Consider the following 10,000-nt stretch of genomic DNA (forward strand, 5'->3'; position numbering starts at 1 on the left):
CCAATGTGTTGTTATCTGCAATACATCTTCTATTATACATAGAATAATTTTGAACAATTCTCTTTTTAACTTCATTGACCTCCGCTTGATCATTGGGGACGGCTTTAAAATTGTCATTTTCATAGCCTTCAAAAGTATGACCTTTCATTGATGACATATGAAAAGATTGATTCTATACATGCAAGTGTTCAACTCCTCCAATGACCACAACCTTGAAATACCCAATAAGATCTATCATTTAATATATAACATAACTATTTTTTTTAAAACATATAAAAAAATGAATAGATTATATACAGTAATAATGGCAGATGATTTAATGTTCAATATCAAACTGAAAAATTGCATACATTGTGGGAATTACTATACTCATTTTTTTAATGAGACGCATTTGAACTGACTCACAGCGGTGCCCTTTTAGCTCGGAAAAGTTTCATGCTATCTGATTGGTTAGAATCATCTTGTCCAACTAATCAGCGATCAGGAAACTTTTCCGAGCTAAAAGGGCACCGCTGCGAGTTGGTGCAAATCTGCCTCACTAAAAAGAATCGACTATAATTATATAATGACCTTGAATATTGGATTTTACGAGAGTTTTGTACGGAAAGCAGTTGGAATACTAAAGACCGTCATTCTGATCTCTTCTAACTGAATGGATCATAACCTCTTTATATGCTATCATACTCGGTATCAAGTTAACCTAAACGGCAATATAGACTTTTTAACTTTGAGTGACACCAGCAAATTGTATTAACCCTAGCAGGTCGTTCCCAGGTGGCATGGTAGGTAATTTCTCATAATAAAGTTAACTTTTCACGAGACATAATGCTAAGAATATTCACGAGGCTCTATAAGATGAACATTTTACAGAGAACATAGAAATAAATATAGTGAATGGTGATCCTTCACTCATTATCCTGGATAATATGAAGTTCAACAATAACACTGTTTATTCAACCTGATATTGAACAGAACATTATTGTTTTGGGAAGAAGAATTAAACGTACTTCCTATGTTTTAATACCCCTTCCTACATATTGTTTTTAAATATGCAATTGAATATTCAAGACCTTCGTTTATTAAATTGTAAATAGTTTAACGCATTGGTGTAACACACGCATATATATATATATATATATATATATATATATATATATATATATATATATATATATATGTGTGCGTGTGTGTAATTTGTGGTGGCACGTTTTATATAGATATTTACTTTAAGAGCAGCTTTCCTGGTCCTATCACAAAGGGGTACCCTACGCTCTGTAGGACCTACAAGATCAGTTTATTGTGTACGCCCTTAGATATTTTGAGTATCACACAGCGTATAGCGTTTATCGTTAAATCCACATTATCGAAGCACTTGGAGAACAAGAACGTCTTAAAAAAGTTAATATTCAAATACCTTCCAGTGGTAAATCTCTCCAACAATTACGTGACTACGTACTATGGAATAACTGGCTTGCACATAAATTGTCTAGCTGACCCAGTGTTATACAAAAATAAAATAAAAGGAAGAGATTTTTTTTTCAAGTAAGGTCTCCGGATAGAGCAAAGGTGAGAAGTGTGTGACAAAACATGACACCAATATATTTTTTTTCTTTTAAGAGACAAATCTAAGGAAATACCCTTTCAATATAGCTCCCATCAGATAAATACGTTCTTTATAAAAGTGACAATAGCTTGAGAAATCGAATAACACTAAAGGAGTTTGTACAGAGATTTAATTTTTAATTTGGACAAGGAACAGTTATAAAAAAAACTGATGTCTCAATTAAATTTCCTGACGTATTCTGCAAGGTTAGAACGAACTCAGTAATGATATGAATTTTTAAATTTAGAATTAATTTTCGAACACTTACCTGTATAACTTAATTCAGCCGACACAGATGTGATCGGCTGAATTAAGTTATACAGGTTAAGTGTGAGACAAATGCATAGTTAAATATGCAATACAGAACAGGCTGTACCTCAGCATTATATAAACCCAAGGGAGAATAAATGGGTTTATGAATTAGGGCTATGTAGTCCGGTCCTGGGGCCTTAGGGTCATTCAGGGTCCAAGTGCAACAGGAGGAAAACCTTGGAGTTACAATATGAATTGAAAAGTTGAACGAGGTTGGACATAAAGATGAAAGAAAGAAGCAGGAAAAGAGGTACGGAGGAGGATATAAGGCAAGTCGAGCTAAGGGTGTAGTGCAAAGACCCTAAATAATGCCCACAGTGCACTGCGTGAGGCTCACTGACAGCATTACCCTTATACGAGTACAAAAGAATATATGCAACAAAGACTATATTGGATCGTAAATGCTTCAAATTTAGTACATTTACAAATCACGTTACACAGAATTCTCCCGTACGGTACTGTAAACTGTATTTTGAAAATACGCTTCATAAAGATAAAAAATAGGTCAGTAGATTTTCAGTGGAAAAAAAATCTTGAAGAAACCATGTAAGTTAAACTGGGGAAAACAAAGAAAACCCCCTGGTGTCAAGATGACGAAACACTCTCGTGCACTGGAGTGGGGGGCAAGACGTGCCCGATCGCTGAAATCTGGAGTATCGACTGGGTTCAGGAGGAGGGACGAGTGAATACAGTGCTTTCCAGAAGCCTTTGTCGTGATGCCTAATGGCTCTTCACTCCACCAGTCCAATTAAATCAACATCCTCTCGCCGGCTATGGTAATCAATGGGACAAGGACTCTACAGCAACCGATATCCGTCAAAAACCCTTTGCGCTCTGTTTAGTCATCATTTCGAAGATTCGTTAGCGTCATCATGATTAAAATTGTCCCCGGCATTATCATTATCCTCGTAATTGTTGGTGGCATTGTCATTGTTGTTGATATATTATCATCATTACTGTTGTTGGCATTGTCATTGTTGTTGATATATTATCATTATCATCATCACTGTTGTTGATTTCAGAAGACTAGAATTATAAGGAATCAAAAGTAACACTCACTAACTTCTTGGTACCTGTGTCTGATCGGAAAGAACATACCACCAAGATAAAGAGAGAGAGAGAGAGAGAGAGAGAGAGAGAGAGAGAGAGAGAGAGAGAGAGAGAGAGAGAGAGAGAGAGAGAGAGAGAGAGAGGGGGGGGGAGTGGTATTATGATAACATGACAGAACGCAGATCAGTAAGAAATTTTTACTTTAATGTGAAATTTGAAAATTTTCGAAAAAGAAAAGTTCAAATACTGGAACGGTAAACGAAAATAGATACACGAATGGTGGAAGACGTACTAAAATATTGACATATCAGCGATGCTTTCTTGCTCTTTGTTGTAATTTACTTACGTAGATGAATTCTTTGAAATAGTAGTGTTCTTACAGAGTAACATGAGTTAAAATAAGACTAAATCATGACGGGATATTGCCACTCGTGTGGATCCGCAAAGGGAAAGGGCAAAGATAGGATAGGATGCGATTTTTGTCCAAGAAGTGTCTATATGGATGCTACTGTAGCACTAGTGATGCACTTATAGACAATACACTATTACTCTGTCCTGAATATATAGATGAAGCTAAAATTGCAATAAAGAGAGGAAGGGGTTGAGGAGAAAATCTAAGAAATGGAGCAAGAGCCACAGACGAGAAACATGGAGCAGGAAGAGAACGCGAAGCTAGAATTGCTGAATTGGAGAGCAACATTGGGATTTTGGGAGTGTCGTTGTTGACTCGGCGAATGCTACACACACTACTGACCTAAAAACAGACAACCTTATTGAAAAATTTGATAATCTCGCGAAAAATATTGAATGAATTAACACATCAAACACTGATAGCCCCCAAAATGGGAAAATAACATATGCTGAAAAAGTTAATGAAAAAAAATATTAGAAATCAAATCCACAGAAGCATGAACTAAAATCATCAACAGGAAAATGTGATTGAAAAAGCACTCAAACAAATACCAATTCTTAATACGAGATAAAACTTCAAATGGAAATGGAAATTTCGCTGATGACAGGATTAGAGACGAAGCCGTAAACAAGATTCAAAACATGGTTGCTGATAACAAACGAGGAAAATTAGAAATCTAAAAAAATAATGATATGCAATGTATTTAGTGATGAAGGCAATACAGTTAATACTTTGATTCATAGGAATCGTTGTTTAGATCCGCTACAGAATGTAGAAAAGATAAGTCTGTTATTCAAGAATAGCGCGGTGGATGGGACTATCCCTTCATGCTAAAATGTGATCCTGAAATTCGAAAGTCTATTCATGTAATGGCGACAAATCTATATTGTGATGGGCCACGTATATACGTGATAGGTATCACGCGATCACCTGCTTTCACTGTCAAAGGAATTGACATTTTGAAAAAGACGAAGTTCAAGACTAATGATAAAGACTGCAGGAAATCATAACACCAAGGAATGCACCTTTCATGGAATAACAAGTGTAAAAAAAAAAAAAAAAAAAAAAAAAAAAAAAAAATTATGAAATTGTGAAGCTTTGGACATTGACGAGACTAGCAGGATACTAAGAACGTCATAAATTGAGGCTATGTAAATATTCAATCTATTGGTTATAAAACGATTCAAATTAGAGAATTGATAAATGAGAAATGATTCGACATAGCGATAACTAAAACATGGCTAAATGACTGTTTTTTTTTATCGCTTCCATACTGTGGATTTTACAATTAATGTGAGATACGCTGTGTGATACTCTAAATACCTAAGAATGCCTACGACAACAGATCTTTTAGGTGATGTAGGCCGCAGGGTTTTAATGTGTGATAAGATCATAAAACAGCTATTAAAGTGAAGTAAAAGTAAGTCTCGTTATAGAGACTCAATTGAAATACTACGTACATGATACCGGTATTGAAAGAAATGGAGGGACAATATATACAAAATCTAAAAACCATAATATAAAGGGCAGGAAACAATAATAAACATAATGTACTGTTCATACATTATCTAATTGGACCCCATTACTAAAACGCCAAACTTTAGTCCTTTTTTTTTTCTGGCGTGCGTTGGCTACTGAGAATAAAAGAGAATAGAAAAATAATTGCTTCGATATGGACAGGGAGTAAAATACTCTAGTGACGACACATTGTCACACTTCATTTATTGCAACATCAAAATGTTGAATTACTCTAGTGACGACACATTGTCACAGTTCATTGATTGCAACATCAAAATGTTGGGGATAAACGGGACAAAGGGAAGAGGGGAGTTTTTGAAATCTGACATTTCTTTATTGAACTCTATTCTAGAGAAGATTGACAGGAGAGCCTCCCTACAGGAAACCTGGTCTCATGGTGCAAAATAGTTTTTGGTTTACAATCACAAGATCTTTAGATTTTCGTTCACACGTTTACTATTTTGCCTTTACGAGGCTTGTCACAAACAAAACACTTTTTTACTATGTTGATCTTTGTAAATATAATAAAGGTTTTGATGTACTATATAAATTTACATAAAAACCAAATATCGAAACATATCATAATTATAAAAATCCCCATATTCCATATAAAAAGCATATTATATAAATAAACCGAGCTGTACGATAGTCATTAGACAAAACACAATGCATATGTAAACCCAGTACCATATCTAATAGTGCCTTTGCCTTATTTTTGAATTTGGACATACAGTAATCAATCTTCACTATAAGAATTCGAATCAGTCGACAATGACAATTCCATTTAAGATAAAAAAAAGTCTTTTCAGTGTGTGGAGGTAATGAAGTGGGCCGGGTTGTTACAGCTTTCGTTGCTGGCTTCAATCATGCCAGACTCGCATTTTAGCAGATTTCTGCAACGCCATTATCCGTTAATGGTCACGCAACTGGAGGTATAATCATTTTGGTATGATGTTATAGTCTTACTGGTGCGGTGTTACCAGTTACCACTGGTAATATTCTTTGGATGGTAAGTTAGTTTTGTAATCCTTTATAAATCAATATTTGGTAATTAATTAAAAAAAAAAAAAAAATCGTAACACATTGTATGGGATCTTTGGGTTAGCACTGCATACAATTCCGTACTGTGCACATTTTACACACAATCGTACTTCTTTTCATTGATATACTGAAAGGGGCGATATGCTAAACACTACAGTTATGATTTCTTTGATATTAGTAAATAACGGAGACATATCTGGTATGTGTATTTTATTTTATGGGAATTTCATATTCTTTTCTTTGAAATTATAGACGAGAATAAATATAAATGGTTTTAAAGGTTCTTTCAGAACACCTGAAAACCCATTATGAATATGACTGCCAACGATGTTTTCTGGTAATTTCTCTTATTAACGCGAACTCCCAATTTGGAACCGCACAACCCTTTTAGATTATGTGCCTTTTTCAACTGCATAGTTTTCGGACGATCTCATTATCAACAACAACTTGGTAATCTAAACGTTTTAACGTACAATAAGCCATGGCAAAACATTTATACAAAATACCCATTTCCCTAAAAAAAATTTAATGAGCACACACATAAACATACATTTTCTTTGCCTTAACTATACCACCTGAACTCCATCATTAAACAATGTATTAAAAATGTAAATATGAAGTATAGGGTCACTTCAAAAACACACACGACAGTTATAAAAAGAAAAATTCAAGTTAATAATGCAAAGAACAAATCCCCGAACCATTTGTCCTTTGCATTTCCTTCACGCTTAACATAACAACAGATTCATATAATAAAAAATATGGGAATGCAAAAGCACTTGGCAAAATGGCCACTGCTACAATAACGGACTGGAAGTACTTGGCAGGGTATTAAGGGGCAAGTCCAATTTGTTCTTCGTTAAAGCAGAACCAACGAAGGGGAATAGGTCGGCCGTCTGACATTCAGAAGAATCCGGGGGTGGCACACACACACACACACACACACAAAGGTAGAAAGAGCGCGACAGTTCATCCAGCAGTTTTTAGGGGATCTCCCATGTTAGTCAAAACTTAGAATTAACCGAACTGTAAATTTGATAGATATATTGCAATGTCACATGAGCTTCAATACGATGGAATAGTCAGCTATGAGAAAAAGTTGCTAGTCACGGTACGATTTGTGTCATGATGTAAAATATATATATTACACCTAAGGAATAACGTAATATTGGCCCTCTTCTAAAATCTATCTTTTCAAGAGAGCCAGTGATCAGATAAATGTATCTTTTACTCGAGACCCTCAGGTATTTAGAGATATATTGATATATAATCCACAAATGTCTCAGACACAAACTAAAATCATACACTAAGTGAAATATGTGTTTACATTCCTTCAAAATATTAGATCAATAATAACTAGAGGAGTAATCTAAGAAGAAAAGCTGAACATCCTACATAGATATTATGCTATAGGTCAAAGAACACGCAAGAACTTGCTACGAGGAGAAAGGTGTCACTCAAATGTCAACATAACTGAGTCACCCGACAACGAAAAAGAAAGTGGTGAAAAATCACCAGAAAATAAGAACAAGTAGAATTTTGTTAAAAATCGAAAAAGGCTATAGTTAAGTGTGTGGGCAAAATACAATTGTTATATATAAAAAAAAAGAAGCGAGAGGAGATGGATATTCGTCTTTTGATAGATATTCGTATATTCTCTGGTATAGAACACAAATCGGAATCTACGTTAGCAAGATATCTTGTTCACGAACAGATAGATTTTTATTTATCTTTTTAGATCTTGATGTTTGGAACATTTTACCCAAGTTCGGTGACCAAATGAACGCCTGTATCGTAGAATATTTACTTTTTAAGGCTGCTTCCAAATATACTCGCAAAAATTGAAAAATACGCTTTCAAATTATATTTTGTGAACATCTATTTGTAATATTCGGTCATTCATGCTAAGTTATACTAAGCTTCTATAACAAGTATATTTACTTAAGGGTGTAACAAACATCATATAGGAAATGTTTGGTACGAAGGCAAGCAGCTGAAATTCAAAGGAAGGTAGGAGCAAGGAACTCAGGATTGGGGCAACAACTAGAGGTATTGACCTTTAAACGTGTTGGTCGCCAATGTTATTTCGTTTACCTCTTGATAGAATTTTCAAAATATATCTAAAATATATCTATGTGAGAAAAAAAAGAAAGGCCCAGGTATCTAAGGATTTCAGCCCAGGTATCTAAGGATTTCAGTCAAGGTATCTAAGGATTTCAGTCAAGGTATCTAAGGATTTCAGCCCAGGTATCTAAGGATTTCAGCCCAGGTATCTAAGGATTTCAGTCAAGGTGTCTAAGGATTTCAGCCCAGGTATCTAAGGATTTCAGTCAAGGTATCTAAGGATTTCAGCCCAGGTATCTAAGGATTTCAGTCAAGGTATCTAAGGATTTCAGTCAAGGTATCTAAGGATTTCAGCCCAGGTAACTAAGGATTTCAGTCAAGGTATCTAAGGATTTCAGTCAAGGTATCTAAGGATTTCAGCCCAGGTAACTAAGGATTTCAGTCAAGGTATCTAAGGATTTCAGCCCAGGTATCTAAGGATTTCAGTCAAGGTATCTAAGGATTTCAGCCCAGGTATCTAAGGATTTCAGTCAAGGTATCTAAGGATTTCAGTCAAGGTATCTAAGGATTTCAGCCCAGGTAACTAAGGATTTCAGTCAAGGTAACTAAGGATTTCAGCCCAGATATCTAAAGGATTTCAGCCCAGGTATCTAAGGATTTCAAATCGATTTAGGAAAAGTTTGGAAGTTGAAAGATGAGGTTTATTTAAAATTTTAGGTGCTCCCAATAATTATAGGATATTCAAGTCACCGAAATTGTCACTAAATAAATCTGCTTTGAGGAAAAATATCTTCTTGAAATTACTACCTTTAGGTGATTTTATGATGTATCAAAAGATTACCCAGCAACCGAATATTGTGAAGCCAAGATCAACGTTATTCCTGAACGCTTTGATTTTTATTATTTGTGATAAAAAAAAAACGGTCGTTAAATCCAGTGTTTACGAGTTTTGTAAGGTTCAGTGGCAACGCATCATTATTTCGACACATTAATAAGAATATCGCGGGATAACTATCAAGGGAGTCCGCCATATACGTTTCAAAATTGCTTTACCATCAGAGGGAAAAGTCTAAAAACAAAAAAACAGAAAGGGTAACTCAATTTCGTAATACTTGAAATTAAGTTTAATCTGAAAAATATTGAGCGCGCAATATTTTTAATTAATACCGAAGAATAAAAAAACAACCACAAATATTCGTTTCCTGTTTAAAAGAAAAATCGCTTTCATTCACCTCAAAGCATATTCAAAATTATCGTCAGGCATTTTACGCTAATTTCAACTGTTTGAACGAAGTTCTTTCCTTCCTTACTAACCAGTTCTAAAAACTTACATATATATATATATATATATATATACACACACACACACACACATATATATATATATATATATATTATATATATATATGTGTGTGTGTGTGTGTGTATATATGTCATAAAAGCGAATATAAAACTCATCCTATCCACATTACACTGCCATAAGAAAATTCAGGTTTCATAGTTATTCCTTTTATGGCTCCTGGAAAGATATGCATTCAAGATTTATGCATATTTCTTACGAAAAAAGCTGCATGGAGAGGGAGAGAAATAGCCTGGCTATTTGCATCAGATATGCAAAGTATAAGAAGCTGGCTATTGACTACGTATCTACCTCGCAATATGAAAAATGCATGAGTTTCCGCGGGCAATCTCTCATATTTATGGAGGCATGCCCCATGATAATGAGGAAACTGCCTAAGATATTTTGGGCTTTTCCCATAGGTTTATCTTCCACTTGTTATATATTTCAGGTCTTTTATACTTATGTTTCAAACTTTAAAATTGTAAGCTACAGTGTAAGAAGTTCATTTACTCTAGTAACTATAAGTGTAAGGTACAGTGTGCGGAGTTTATTTACTCTGATAACTATAAGTGTAAGGTACAGTGTGCGGAGTTTATTTACTCTGATAACTATAAGTGTAAGCTACAGTGTACGGAGTTTATTTACTCTGATAACAGTG

At 34.7% G+C, this 10,000-nt stretch overlaps 1 protein-coding gene across 7 annotated transcripts in view; it reads right to left on the reverse strand.

Moving 5' to 3' along the window:
• The window catches only part of LOC137634743 (ATP-binding cassette sub-family G member 1-like), a 397,250-nt gene that overhangs the window by 17,264 nt on the left and 369,986 nt on the right, over nt 1-10,000 (reverse strand). The gene's annotated exons all lie outside the window — the stretch shown is intronic.

The sequence above is a fragment of the Palaemon carinicauda genome, chromosome 45 (genome assembly GCF_036898095.1).
Source record: "Palaemon carinicauda isolate YSFRI2023 chromosome 45, ASM3689809v2, whole genome shotgun sequence".
NCBI lineage: Eukaryota > Metazoa > Arthropoda > Malacostraca > Decapoda > Palaemonidae > Palaemon > Palaemon carinicauda.